The sequence below is a fragment of the Saccopteryx leptura genome, chromosome 11, assembly GCF_036850995.1.
Source record: "Saccopteryx leptura isolate mSacLep1 chromosome 11, mSacLep1_pri_phased_curated, whole genome shotgun sequence".
In the NCBI taxonomy this organism is placed as follows: domain Eukaryota; kingdom Metazoa; phylum Chordata; class Mammalia; order Chiroptera; family Emballonuridae; genus Saccopteryx; species Saccopteryx leptura.
This window is the reverse complement of record NC_089513.1, coordinates 50,614,735-50,630,683: the sequence shown is the minus strand read 5'-3', so window position 1 is coordinate 50,630,683 and position 15,949 is coordinate 50,614,735. Positions and strand designations below refer to the sequence as shown.

The following is a 15,949-nucleotide window of genomic DNA, read 5'->3' as shown; positions in this document are numbered from 1 at the left end:
CTGAGCAGAATGTGGCAAAATATAACCTACCATAATATACTGGTAACAAGTACAAAACAATGAGTGCAAAGACAACAAGTGTGAAAAAGCAGGAAGTTCAATTTAAAAATCTACAACCACTGTATAAGACGCATTCAGTTTTTAGACCCCCAAATTTTTTGAAAAAGAGTGCATCTTATACATGGGGAAATACAGTACTACTTAAGCAGTGATCACTCCTAAGTATGTATCTCTCGCCAAGAATTCTGCCTTATACCCCAGACTTATTTATCTAAATATTCACTTGTCATCTCCATGAGGTGTCTACTAGACATTTTATCCTTCATACTCTAAAATGTACCTCCTAATCTTACCTCTAAAACCTTGTCTTCATGCTATCTTCTTTATGTAGGTTAGTGGCAATTCCATACTTTAAGTTGCTCAGGCCAAAAATCTTTGACTCATCATTGCAACTTTTTTTCTTTCATGACCCTTGTCTCTCCTTTGAAAGTATCTCTAGGGTCTAGAACAGTAATTAGTGCAAACCTATTGATTAAGTCCTTCAGAATATATCAGAATGTGATGTCTCGCCACCTCTATTGCTACCATCCTAGTGGAAGTTATTTTCTTTCAAGCCTGGTTTTCTTTATTTATTTATTTATTTACTTATTTATTTATTTTTGAGAGAGAGAAAGAGAGAGGGTGAGAAGCATCAACTTGTAGTTGCTTTTACTTTAGTTGTGCATTGATTGCTTCCAAGACAGGGAGGAAAGAGAATGAGAAGCATCAACTCATAGTTGCTTCCACTTTAGCTGTATAGTGATTACTTCTCATACATACCTTGACCTGGGGCGAACCAGTGTCCCCTTGTTCATTCCTGTGATCTTTGAGCTCAAACTGGTGAGCTTTGGAATGGTGCGGATGATCCTCCACTCAAGCCAATGACCCCATGCTGACAAGCCAGCATTCAGAGCCAGCAACCTCAGGGTTTCAAACTGACAACTTCAGTATTCTGAGTCAGTGCTTTACCCACTGCCCCACTACCTGTCAAGCTTAAGCCAGAATTTTTTCAGTAGCCTTCTAGCTGGTCTTAGTTCCCCTATGTTGTACTTCCACTCAGCCACAGAGTTATCCTTTCAAATCATTAATTAGATCATGTCATTGTTCTGCTTGACACCCTCCAATGGTGTCTGACCTCATTCAGAGTGAAAGCCAACTGCTTTACAATGGCCTACGAGGCCTGAAGAGATCAGACTCAGGGAACTTCTCTGACTTTATCTCCTCCTGCCTGCCCTCCCTAGTTACTTAGCTATATTGATCTCGCTCTTTTTGAAGAAGTCAGGTATCTTTCCACTTCAACACTTTTGCATTTGATGTTTCATCTGATTTCATGATCTTCGTCTAATATTTTCATTTCTTTCTTTATCAACTCTTTCAAATCTTTGAAATATCACCATCTCAACAATACCTTCTAAATTTAAGTTTTCATTATTCATCTTCCACCTCCAGTGTTCTCCTCCCTTCTTTATTTTTTTTCCATTGCATTTATTACCTGTGATACACTATATACTTATTTATTTTGTTTACTGTTTATATCTCCAACTAAGTTCCATAATCGAGGTTTTTTGGCCTACTTTGTTTACTGAAATATCCCCAATCCCCAGTACAGTAATTAGCACATTAGAGGCACTCCATAAATAAGCATATGTATTGAATGAATGAAAAGCTGAGGTAGAGTACCAGGGGAAAATGGCAGAAAGAAGTTAAAGGGATAGACAGTGACCATATTCTGAATGACTTCTAAAGCCATGTTTCTGAAGGTCGAGATCAATGGCATACCATTGATCTGTCTTGAGCAGGGTCCCCAAACTTTTTACACAGGGGGCTAGTTCACTGTCCCTCAGACTGTTGGAGGGCTGGACTGTAAAAAAAAACTATGAACAAATCCCTATGCACACTGCACATATCTTATTTTAAAGTAAAAAAATAAAACGTGAACAAATACAACATTTAAAATAAAGAACAAGTAAATTTAAATCAACAAACTGACCAGTATTTCAATGGGAACTATGGGCCTGCTTTTGGCTAATGAGATGGTCAATGTGCTCCTCTCACTGACCACCAATGAAAGAGGTGTCCCTTCCGGAAGTGCGACGGGGGCCAGATAAATGGCCTCAGGGGGCCACATGCAGCCTGCAGGCCGTAGTTTGGGGACCCCTGGTCTTGAGTATATTATGAATATGATCAGAGTTGTATTTTTTAAAGATCAGACATAGCAATGCAAGTTTAATATACACATATGTAAAATATATGTACACACAGTATGGTCAGGGTGAGAAAGGGTGTCTTAGAACAGGCAGGAGGCTGGGGGCACTGTACTCTAATGATTTGGCTAGGAGGCATTCACAAGTCCAAGGTGCCAGGATATTGAGGGAGGGAGTTACTAAGTCCCCTTCTGGATTAAATTAGGGGTCATTGCAAAGAAAAACACTGTAGTTGATATTTTTTCTTCTTTCTGGCTGGGGATGTTCCAGACCAGGGCAAGAGGGAAGGTGGCCTACAATAACCCTGACCATACTGTGTGTACATATATTTTACATATGTGTATATTAAACTTGCATTGCTATGTCTGACCTTTAAAAAATACAATTCTGATCATATTCATAATATACTCAAGACCATCCTCCCTGGAGGTTGGAGCAGAATTGAAGTAAAAAAATCTAAGGATCTCATTCCTCAATGTCCCTAGGTTTGGGGTCAGTCTGAGTAGGAATGGAGAGGTGGAGAAGGGGCCCCTCATCCCCAATTCGGGCTCAGTGGGGCATTCTCCCAGCATAGTCTCTCATACCAGAGCAAAGGTAGTTGGGGGTCATCTAATACTAGGTGCTACATTTGGTTTGAACTTTGGGGCCAGGAAAGGATTCAGTGGCTCATACCCATCTGATGGGAGCACCTGCTGGTGTCCAGGTCCTTTAGCCTGAGAAATAGCTGGAAACTGGACTCCACAGCCAGTCCACATGGGCACAAATACTGAACTCTGGCTTTACCTTGCCCCTCCCAGGTCATGGTTGGTTGGGTAGTCTCTTCACCTTCCCTCCCACTGCTTTTCATTAGATCACCTACCTCTCCTGTGCCTCATCCCTACCTCAACTTCTCAATGTCAAAAATGCATGTCCATTAAATAAATCAGAAAAAGCTAAGAACTGTATGATTTCATACAGAGGTGGGACACAAAATTGAGACTCATGGACATAGATAAAAGTTCAGTGGTTACCAGGGGGAAGAGAAGGGTGGGGAGGGAGGGCGATGGGGAAGGGGAGGGGCTTAAGAAGAAACAAAATATAGTAGGGTGACAGAAGATGATTTGACTTTGAGGGATGGGTACACAGCATAATCGACTGTCCAAATGATGGAGATGTTTTCTCTAAATCTATGTACTCTGGTTGACCAATGTCACCCTGTCAAATTTAATTGTCTAAATAAAAAATAAAATCTAAAAATTAAAGAAAATAGATAATGCATGTCCTTTCTGCTCTCACCCTTGAGAAATGTGAGGGAAGACTGGAGGAAGGTGAAGTAGGAATAATGTGCCCATTTCTACATGCATAGTTTCCCTAGAGTGGGGAAACTCAATCCCCTAACCCAGGCGTGGCCAGCAGTTTTTGCCCCCAGGCCAGATTAGAAAGAAAACTTTTTTCACGGGCCAGATGAAATATTAAAATTAAAAAATGTTAAATACAAAAATGATTCATTTAAGTAAATAAAATTTTATTATGTAATTTGTTTATGAATAAATGAGTGAAAAAAGATTTTAATATACAATATTATTTTAATAAAAGTATATTTTAATAAAAATATAATTACATACCATATAAATATCCAAACGGTATTGCAATCAATTGAAACAATATTTAATTAATAGAATGAGCTTGAAGGGGTTATATCACACGTAAAACAATTATTTCGTTTTACAAACAGCCTGGATACGTTTTCAGTTATCAACTGCAGCTACTGTCTATGCTACAATGCCACTTGATTCAGCACACTTGACCACAAAAATAACAAACTGTTTGACCTTGGGTGCACACTGGCAAACTCCGCCTGAAAGAATGCGGGTTTCACATTGCTGCTAAACGTCAAACAGTTCATATCAAGTACATATGAGTACAAAAGTTGTAAATCTTTATAATGGAATTTTTTAAAAAATAAAGAAGTATCGCGAATCCATTCAACCAATTATTAGAAGTTAACCCTAGATTAGTCACACGCAGAATTCTTTTCCACGTATCACTATCTTCATAAATATCTCGATTTCCAATAATCAAAGATGCTTCCGCTTCTGAGTAGCTGAGATCTTAAAGTAGTGGAGAATTTTAAAAATTTAATCGCGGGCCACATAAACTCATTACGCGGACCGAATTCGGCCCGCAGGCTGTGTGTTGGCCATGCCTGCCCTAACCCCAGCCTTTGATCCCCAGCTCCTCATGAGGAATAAGAGCCAGATGAGCTAGCTAGACATGTAGACAGACAGACAAAGCACATGCACATGCACATACACACACACAATATGGAGGTTGGGAGCCCTTGATTCCTCCCCTGGAGGATGGGGGAAGGGAGTGGTCTGATGAAGGTCCAACCTTCCTTTCCTTCCTCTCTCTTGCTCAGGCTTTCTTCAGTGGAATAGCCAATTTGATGATCTTTTTTTCAAAGGGCTGCCGGAGAATGCCTTTGTACTTCTCGGCACTAGATATATGGGTTAGCTTGGTGTCCAGCTTATCCTCCTCAGAGGTCTTAAGAATATGGGTTCTATAGTTCTACAGTTATCCTAAGAACACCATAGTGAGTAGGTCAGGACAGCCAGAGATCTCAAAGATATGTCAGTGTAGGAGAGATTGTCTTTGTTCTGCTTTTTGTGTCTCTTCAGAAAGCTAAACCAGTCATTGCCTGTTGTGATCTCCTCACTCTTCTCACTGGGGATGTCTTCCTTGCAGGCCGATTTAAGCTGCTCCAGATCTTGAAGGGTGATGTTGTTGGTCAAGTCCTGGAAAAGGATTCTTTACTTGGCCTTGATGCCTCAGGGTTGAGTGTGCAGGGTATCCTCAGTTCCTGAGCAGTATCCAGAGCCTCCTTCTTAGTTCCCATCATCCCAGAATCGTATTATTTTTAAATTGCTCTGATAGTACAGAGGATTAGTCGGAGGTAAAACCTGGAAGAAGAAGGAATCGGGATATCTGACAGATGGTAATACCAACCACTGAAATAAGAACATGGGAAGAAATAGTTTGAAATATGGGATATGGTAATGGTAAGAAATGACAGTTTGAAGTGGTGGCTTAGAAGTAATTATTGAGGCCTAAAAAACACAGCACAAAGAGACAAAAATATAAAAGCTGTCAAAAGTCACAGAAGATACATTGAGATAACCCATTGTATATTTAATAGGCAGTTTATACATGCTGAAGGTAGTATCTTCAAAGCGCTGTGAAAAGCACCACCTACCCTTCACACAATGTGTGTGTGGAATTGATTCACAAAATCCTTACAACTCTCTCCAAAAAATTCTGGATGTTGGTCTTTCTAGAATCTCTCAGGTCTAGAGATTGACCATCTTACCTCTTATAATCCTAAAGTGGATTATTAACTAGGATTCATAAGATTGATATCAGATGTCTTGAACTGACTTAGCATGTCCTGAATAATGATCTGACTGTTAATGCTCTGAGTCTTTAGGGCATCTTCCAGAATTTTGAAATAATATGAACCTCATGTTTAACATCCTATTGCACTAAAAAATATTAAAGCAATTTTGATTGTTGTCTACTTTTTAATGTATGTTTGACTTGTTTCTAACTAATTTGTAAACATATCCTATATTACTTTTACACTAAGTAGACATTTTTCAATGTACACTTTTAACAACACCAAGATAATGAGTTATTATTGTTGTTATTTATGGAGCCAAGCACTCTGCTAAGTGTTTTTGGTTTTAAATTTTTTATTTATTTATTTTTTTTTACAGAGACAGAGAGTGAGTCAGAGAGAGGGATAGACAGGGACAGACAGACAGGAACGGAGAGAGATGAGAAGCATCAATCATCAGTTTTTCATTGCGCGTTGCAAAACCTTAGTTGTTCACTGATTGCTTTCTCATATGTGCCTTGACTGTGGGCCTTCAGCAGACTGAGTAACCCCTTGCTGGAGCCAGTGACCTTGGGTTCAAGCCGGTGAGCCTCGCTCAAATCAGATGAGCCCACACTCAAGCTGGCAACCTCGGAGTCTCAAACCCGGGTCCTCTGCATCCCAGTCTGACACTCTATCCACTGTGCCACCGCCTGGTCAGGCCCTGCTAAGTGTTTTATTAGCATTACCTCTCAGTCATTGCCCAGCAAGATAGTTGCTGTTGCATCCCTTTTACAGATGAAAAACTTGAAGCTTAGCAAGGTTTATAATCTGCCCAAGACCATATTTTAGGGAAGAGAAAAGTCAGGAATCTGACACAGGTCTGTATGACTTCAAAATCTTTGTTACATTGATGGGTGAAGAGTGCTAATTTTTTTTTATAAGAATGGCTGTGTTAATAATTTGGAGTGGGAATATTTACCCAACATGTTGATTTACTTCTTTGATCTTCCCAGGGAAAGAAACTCTATGGTCTCTTGCGGACTTTATAGTAAAACATAATTTCAATGAAATTAGTGCCTTAGGAAAATACCATCTTTGCCAGCCTTCTGTAATTATAACTTTTGATTCTGAGTTCTTTCTCCTGGAGAAATAATAGTAAATGGAAAATAATTCCTATGGGCAGTTTTTGTTTCATATAACTTGTCAACATTTAACACAAAACACCTCCACTTGCGTTGCTCCAAGGAGTGCTGATTCAGTAAAGCATTAAAGTAACTGGTCTGTCAGCAATACCTAGTATCCAAGAGGTCAACGAACCAGAGATAAAGTCTGAAGGGACTTTACCAAGATCCATATTCTCTGTATCTTTTTATTTTTTTGCATTTTTCTGAAGCTGGAAACGGGGAGAGACAGTCAGACAGACTCCCGCATGCGCCCGACTGGGATCCACCTGGCACGCCCACCAGGGGGCGACGCTCTGCCCACCAGGGGGCGATGCTCTGCCCCTCCGGGGCGTTGCTCTGTTGCTACCAGAGCCACTCTAGCGCCTGGGGCAGAGGACAAGGAGCCATCCCCAGCGCCTGGGCCATCTTTGCTCCAATGGAGCCTAGGCTGCGGGAGGGGAAGAGAGAGACAGAGAGGAAGGAGGGGGGAGGGGTGGAGAAGCAGATGGGCACTTCTCCTGTGTGCCGTGGCCGGAATCGAACCCGGGACTTCTGCACGCCAGGCCAACGCTCTACCACTGAGCCAACCGGCCAGGGCCTATTCTCTGTATCTTATTGTGTGCTCCACTATTCACTCCTTGCTGCAGGAAGAACAAAGAATCATAATATGAAGGTAAATGTACTTCCCAAGCCTGCCTTCTTCTGTTTATATTCCCAGTACTGGGTACAGTGTCAGACATGTCATCTGTGCTCAATAAAACCTAAGTTAAAACTGTAAACTTTATTTAAGAACTTTGGGGCAAAGGTAATAGAAAAAAATAAGGGATATTGAGGAAGTGGTTAAATGAGGGAAGTAATCTGTGTTGAAAGCCAACCAGATTAATGTTATCAAACTTCTGTATGGCCTGGTAGGTCCAGAATGAAAATTCTCTTGGTACATAGGTAGTAGAGGTGACCTGATTAGCCATAGATATGTTAGATCTTGTTTGGATATATACACCAAATACAAATAATTGTCCAAAAAAAAATTATTGTCCAAGGCAGAGAAGAACAACAAATGAAATCTTTTACATTAATTTTTAAAATATGTTTCCTATTTAAACTCTTCATATGAAATGCCACAGATGTTAATTCAAATAATATAATAGTTACATAAAATACACTATGTAAGAACAATAATGTGTGTATGTGTATGTGTGTGTATAAACTAACATTAGCATCCTTGCCGAATGTAAAGTCCTTTATGTGACTTTAAAACATTAGAAATATTACACCTGATTGGGCAGTGGTGCTATGGATAGAGCATCGGCCTGGGACGTAGAGGACCCAGGTTCAAAACCCCAAGGTCTCCGGCTTGAGTGTGGGCTCATCTGGCTTGAGCATGGGCTCAGTGGCTTAAGCACAGGGTTCCTGGCTTGAGCATGGAGTCATAGACATGACCCCATGATCACTGGCTTGAGCCCAAGGTTGCTGGCTTGAGCAAGGGGTTACTGGCTCAGCTGGAGTCCTCCAGGTCAAGGCACACATGAGAAAGGAATCAATGAACAACTAAAAAGAAGAGTTAATGCTTCTCATCTCTCTCCCTTCCTGTTTTTCTGTCCGTATCTCTCTCTCTCTCTTAAAAAAAAAAAAAAAAAAAAAAAAGGAAACATTAGAAATATTACAAAGGAAGAAACTTCCAAACCTCCGTATCAGATAGTATTATTTAAAAATGGAAAAATTGACTGAAGAAAGAAAAATATTAATAGAAATAAATTTAAAACTATAGGTCTCATCATGTGACTTTTCAAGTGTAATAAACATGGTCAAAGAACTAATTCTTTATGAAATGCAGTTGAAAAATAGAATATTAAAACTGAAAAAATAAACAGGGCGATTTATAGTTAAGCATAAAATATAAAACATAATAAATTTAATGAAATAGAATTGTGTAAGTATCTTGGGGAGAAGAATGTAAGTACTATAATTTAAAATGTTTTTTTTTAAATTATTTATTTATTTATTCATTTTATAGAGGAGAGGGGGAGACAGAGAGAGAGAGAGAGAGGAGAGAGAGAGAGAGAGAAGTGGGGGAGGAGCAGGAAGCATCAACTCCCGTATGTGCCTTGACCAGGCAAGCCCAGGGTTTCGAACCGGTGACCTCAGCATTTCCAGGTCGATGCTTTATCCACTGCGCCACCACAGGTCCCTTTAAATGTTCTCTGTTGCCTTTTTTTTGTCTTTATTTTTTCTATTTTTTAAATTTTTTGTTTTTATTGAATCCAGAGAGAGAAAGGGGGATAAAGGGGAGACAGAAGCATCGATCTGTTTCTGTATGTGCCCCAGCCAAGGATAAAATGGTTTTAACTACAATACAGAATCATCAGCATATAATAAATTCCACATATTTAAAACATACAACGCAGTAAATTTTGACACATGTATACCCTTGGGAAACCATCACCACAATCAAGATACTGCGTGTACCCATCACCCCCAAGGTTTCCTCATTCCCATTTGTAATTCATCCTGCCCAACTCCTCCCATTTCTCCTCTCCCTCATCCCCAGGCAACCACTAATCTGCTTTCTGTCACTACAGTTTGCACGAATACAAGATTTGACTGGAGCAAGTGTAACTGATTGTAAGATTGGTGATTCCACTTTTATAAAATTCAAAATGTAATGAAAAAAAAAAAGCAAGGGAAGAATTGAAATGGAAACATTTTGTAATAAATATGATAGCTAAAAGCTTAATATCCAGAATATTTAAAAATTTTAATAAGAACAGTTTAATTTTGGCTTGTTTGATATTAAGGAACAGAGACACAGTCCCGTTAATGCAAGAAAAAGGATACATGTTTTAGGAATACACATGACCTGAATCTAAACAAGAGAGTTGCCAAAAAAAAAGCAGAGGTAGCTTGAAGGATTGACTCTGGTTTTTCTCATGAAACAAAATGGTTGTTCTCTAAGTTTATCTGCTTTTTAAAGCTCATTTACTTTGTTTTTTTTTTTTGCCAGCCAACTGTCTTTCTGTGTTAACCTTAGTCTGGTTCTTTATGATTGCAGTTTGCCATGGCTCCTCTGACTCCAAATATACCCATGGCATCTCTTGGTTCAGCCTTTTTTACTTTTGCTCCTTTTATTCAGTGTATTGATGCTCAGTATTTCCAAATTTAAATTCTCAGGTGGTGGATGTGATTGGCTTGGCTCAGCTTTTTAACTCAGGTCATACATCTAAGGTTGCTGGCCAGGATATACATCATTATTTTGGGGTCTGAAATTATCCATCACTTGTGGTCAGAGAGCAGGAATCACATGATACAAAACATCAGCAAGTGCTGTGAGCAGGATGGGCATTGAATGCTCACCCATCCAGAAAGGAGAATGGAGCGTTAGAGCCAGATGGAGCTGAGTTCAAATCCAAGTTCTACTTGACTGGGGAAAAGATTATAAGCCATGTGACTTTGAGTGACTTAACAAATGTTATTCCCTAAATCTTAGTCTTCTCATTTATAACTTAGAGATGATAACTACTTTGATAGGTTTTACAAAAAATAAACTGATATGTGTAAAGCACGATACAGTATATACAACTTACAGTAGGTCCCAATTAATAGCAGCTATCTTATTTTATTATTATATTGATTAATAATGCTCTCAGGAAAAAGAATTAATCTCCATGGCAAAAGTCAAAAGATCACTCACACAAAAGGAAGACCAAATAGTTAACATTAAAGGAAACATCCAGACTCACAAAAATTTTTAAAAATGTATTTAGGCCCTGGATGGTTGGCTCAGTGGTAGAACGTTGGCCTGGCGTTTGGATGTCCCAGGTTTGATTCTCAGTCAGGGCACACAGGAGAAGCACCCATCTGCTCTTCACCCCTCCCTCTCCTCCTTCTCGATCTCTCTCTTACCCACCATCAACCATGGCTCAATTGGTTTGAGGCCATCAGCCCTGGACACTGAGGATGGCTCCTTGGAGCCTCTGCCTCAGGCACTAAAAAATAGCTCACCTACAATCAAGGCCCCAGATGGGCAGAGGATTGGCCCCAGATGAGGGATTGCCAGGTGGATCCCAGTCAAGGTGCATGCAGGAGTCTGTCTCTCTATCTCCTCTCCTCTCACTTGGAAAAAGAAGGAAAAAAGAGAAAAATGTATTTAAAATAGACTTAGTGTGCTAATCACATCATGAAGTATGTTGTACACCTGAAACTAATATTGTATGCCAACTATACTTAAATTATTTAAAGATAAAAATAGTAATGAGATATATCTCACATCTGTTAAACTTGCTAAGATAAATTAAATTATATATTGCAATATAGGTGAGGCAATGAAGAAAGAGCCTTATGGTAGTAGCTTTACCCTAATTATTTCAGATAACAATCTCACAAAACATACCTTTCAATTTATAGTGCCTTTCTGGGAAAATTTTTCCACAAGGAGATAACTGATAAGACAAACTTTTTTTTTTTAAGTTAGAGGAGCGGAGATAGTGAGACAGATTCTCCCATGTGCCCAAACAGGATCCACTCAGCAACCCCATCTGGGGCCGATGCTTGAGTACCAAGCTGTTTTTAGTGCCTGAGGCTGATGTACTTCAGTGTCAGGGGCTACACTTGAACCAATAGAGCCACTGCCTGTGGGAGAGGAAGAGGGAGAGAAGGAGGAGAGAGTGGGGAAAGAAGCAGATGGTTGCTTCTCCTGTGTGCCCTGGCCTGGAATCGAACCCTGGACATCTATACACCGGGCCGATGTTCTATCCACTGAGCAACTGGCCAGGGCTGCTAAACTTCTTTTTGTACAAAATATTTATAGCTTTCTTTTTAATTCAGAGGCTTTTTTAAAAAAATCATTTTAGAACTAAAAGAGACCTAAAAGATTATTTTTCCTCTTGGGCTGCACATAGAATCATTCAGGACCTTTTAAAATCACTCTTTCTTCTTACTAAAACATTACATTGATGTGGAAGGAGTTTCTATAGAAAGGCTTTTACTTTTGAGTTCCTTGAGTTTAAAGAATTACTATTTATGAACCATTCTTTTTTTTAAAATAGAAAACATTTTATTTACTAAGTATACATATAATTTCTAGGTAAATGTCATGCAACATTCATTAAATTGATATATTAAAATTATGTACATGACCTGACCAGGCGGTGGCACAGTGGACAGAGCATTGGACTGGGATGCGGAGGACCCAGGTTTGAGACACTGAGGTCTCCAGCTTGAGCGTGGGCTCATGTGGTTTGAGCAAAGCTCACCAGCTTGCACCCAAGGTCGCTGGCTCAAACAAGGGGTTACTCAGTCTGCTGTAGCCCCACAGTCAAAGCACATATGAGAAAACAATCAATGAACAACTAAGGTGTCACAACGAAAAACTAATGATTGATGCTTCTCATCTCTCTCTGTTCCTGTCTGTTCCGATCTATCCCTCTCTCTGACTCTCTCTCTGTCTCTGTAAAAAAATAAAAATAAAATAAAATTATGTACATGTTTATAACAATGAAAAAGAATTCAAACCTCACTGTAAAACTTAAGCATGTTTTAAAGACAAAAAATGTAGTATTTCTTCAGTGTAGATATATTAAACACTGTATAGAACAAGATATTAACCTATTTTGTTTTTCCTCCTTTCTGAAAGGCTAATGCAATTGTTGAAGGTCTAATCAAGAAAGAACCTAAAGACTTAGAGTACTTGGTCCCCTTGTTTTCAGGAATGTGGCTGTAAGTACCCCTGTCCCCTTGAATATTGCTTAAATGTGGCAATAGGATTTTTAGCTTCTATAGCCAAAATGAAAAAAATTGATTTTTTGTTTGCTTGTGGATTTGTGTAATCATTGAGGCTTATGTTGCTGATTTGTGACATAAAAACTACCTCGTGTTCCCCATATTTATTCTTGTGCTAGAAATAGTCCATATTATTATTTATAAAGACTATAAAGTTTTCATAAGCCTTTCTATTTCAAGCTCTTTAAACATTATTGGGATATGTGGCATAAATCTTGTTTTATTACACTGGGGAACAATTGTTTTTTCATTTTCTGTTGCATGAGGTTTTAGAACTGTTTCTATATATCTCTGCATCGCTGATTCCAAATCTGAAATCCATTTTTTGGTGTATGCTTTATTTTTTATGCAATTTTAATTTCTTTTTGTTACAGTTAATGGTATGCATTGGTTTTTAAATTGGAGTTAAAGGGCAACAACTCTTGAATTGAACATAACCACAAGGCAATTAATGTTTTACAAACATCACTTTTACATAATTGTAGTTGTTTTTAATGAAAAAAATTATTATCTGATAAAAACACGCTCTTATTTTGTTTTAAGATTGAATCATGGTTTTTTCAAGTAGGCATAAGTGTAAGAATAGTCCTGACACCTTCTGTTATATATGTGGCTGTAACACACTTCAACATCAAAGGTGTAATATTTCATCATTTGTGACACGTGCATATATTGCCTATTTTCAGTGGTTCCAGTTGGTTATTCAACTCATCTGCAAGAAGACTATAACGACATAAAAATTGTCCTCGACTTTCTGAAGTATGAGGAGCATAACTGGATCATTTGTGTGGATCTTAAAATGGTAAATTTCCTGCTAGGACAAGAGAGGTTTCACAAAGTATCCTTGCTTTCTGTGTTTGTGGGACAGCTGAGCTCGGGAGAAACACTGGATACAGAAGGAGTGGCCGAAACGTGAAGCTCTGGAAGTAGGGATGTAAAATATTGTGAATGAACCTGTAGTTAATCGAGACAGGATCATTTTTTCCCCCACTTCACATCAAACTTGGCTTAATGAAGCAGTTTGTTCAGGCTTTGAATAGAGAAAGTGGATGCTTTCAACATATTCTTTCTGCTTTTCCTGCCTTGTCTTTCAAGAAGATAAAAGCAGGTGTATTCAATGGACCTCAAATTTGAACCCTCTTACATGATGAAGAATTTGCCAGGAAGATGAATAAGGAGGAGAAAGCAGCATGGCAGTCTTTTGTGGCAGTTTCAAAGAACTTCCTTGGCAACAAAAAAGCAGAAAACTATGAACTTCTGGTTCAAAGGATGCTGTTGGCTTTCAGCAACATTAGATGTAACATGAGCATTAAGATTCACTTCCTGAACAGTCAGTCACCTTGATAAGTTTCCCGAAAATCTTGGAGCTGTTAGTGATGATCAAACTACTGCTGGAGCATAAAACGAGATTGTCCTCAACAAGTACACAAACTCAAGAGCTACAAACGCAAATTTTTGCCTAAATAGAATTTAAATAAGTTTTACGCAAATTTTATGATTAAAATAAGTGTTTTAATATGTTCTATTTTGAAATTGTAGACAAATTCTGATGCAATCATATCTTTTAGTGTATTAGTGTATTTACTGCATTATATAAATTATTATATTTTTACAAAGATGATGCCCAAGAACACATTCTACTTCATTATGTTAAACTAAATGTTGAAAATTTTACAATAAGATGAAAAATCTAAAATCTTGAATTGCAAAAAATCTGTAGCTTACAGAGAAAAACTAATGTCAGACTTGAGATCAGCATACTCGAATTAGGTAAGAACAAGTGTTTTTGTGGATGCAACAAAAATTTTGTTCCCCAGTGATAAACTGGAGTAATATAATATATAATTATTAAAATAAAAACACTCATGTCTCTTGCCCAGAGACTGTGAGTTAATTGTCCTGGAATATGGTGTGAGCCTAAGAATGGTTTAAAAGCTCCTTGGGGCCCTGGCCGGTTGGCTCAGCGGTAGAGCGTCGGCCTGGCGTGCGGGGGACCCGGGTTCGATTCCTGGCCAGGGCACACAGGAGAAGCACCCATTTGCTTCTCCACCCCCCCCCCCCTTCCTCTCTGTCTCTCTCTTCTCCTCCTGAAGCCAAGGCTCCATTGGAGCAAAGATGGCCCGGGCGCTGGGGATGGCTCCTTGGCCTCTGCCCCAGGCGCTAGAGTGGCTCTGGTCGCGGCAGAGCGATGCCCCGGAGGGGCAGAGCATCGCCCCCTGGTGGGCAGAGCGTCACCCCTGGTGGGCGTGCCGGGTGGATCCCGGTCGGGCGCATGTGGGAGTCTGTCTGACTGTCTCTCCCCGTTTCCAGCTTCAGAAAAATACAAAAAAAAAAAAAAAAGCTCCTTGGGTGATTCTAATGTATAGCCAGGATGGAGAACCACTCTCCCAGTGGTATTCCATTAGGGGAACTATGAAAAAACAGAGTCAGAGACGTAAAAAACCTCTGAAGGAAGCGCACACATAGATGTGGTAAAACAGCTAGGTTGAAAATAAAGATGCTTTTTATTCCTCGTTCTTACTTCTGGTCTTAGTGAATAACTGGAAAACTCTGTGTGCCCAACATTTAGGGATTAGGTAACAAATTAAGGTGGAATAGTAATGCAATAATTAATTGTTATTGAAAGCCTATCTGTGGATAAAGCAAAACATAGTGTGTACACATTGATGAGAACCAAATGTGTTAATGGCGTGTCCATTGATGTCTTCATGGAAAGATTTCCAAATGGGACTGCTGAGTTACCCCTCGGAGGGAGCACAGTTCTCCCTTCATGCTCTTCTCCCCCTACCAGATGGCCAAGTCTTTTCTTTCATCTCTATTGTGGGAGTATCCAGGAATCAATATCCAGGAGTGCTGAATGGTGGACTGTTCATGCTGAACAGTGAGATATCAAGAGTCCATTTTAAAAAAATTGTAGTGAAATATACATACCATAAAATTTACCATCGTAATCATTTTTAAGTGCCGAGTTCAGTGGCATTAAGTATATTCACATTGTGTGCAACCATCACTACCTTCCATTTCCAGAACTTTTTCATCATCTCCAACTGAAACTTTCTAACCATTAAACCAGGGATCCCCAAACTACAGCCCGCGTGCCACATGCGGCCCCCTGAGGCCATTTATCCAGCCCCCGCCGCACTTCCGGAAGGGGCACCTCTTTCATTGGTGGTCAGTGAGAGGAGCACAGGAGCAACTGCCGCAAAGCGCAGTGTCGCTCACATACAGTACTACTTCCGGTGACGCAGAACGAACGCGTCACAGCTCTGGAAGTGCGTCATATCACTTGTTACAGCTAGCAGTGACAAATATGGAACCAGACATTGACCATCTCATTGGCCAAAAGCAGGCCCATAGTTCCCATTGAAATACTGGTCAGTTTGTTGATTTAAATTTACTTATTCTTTATT

The 15,949-nt window shown here is 39.5% G+C and overlaps 1 pseudogene; it reads right to left on the bottom strand.

Annotated features, from left to right (window-relative positions):
• Window positions 1-4,640: 4,640 nt before the first annotated feature.
• Window positions 4,641-15,485, bottom strand: LOC136382903 (astrocytic phosphoprotein PEA-15 pseudogene; annotated as a pseudogene).
• Between the last annotated feature and the right edge of the window lie 464 nt (window positions 15,486-15,949).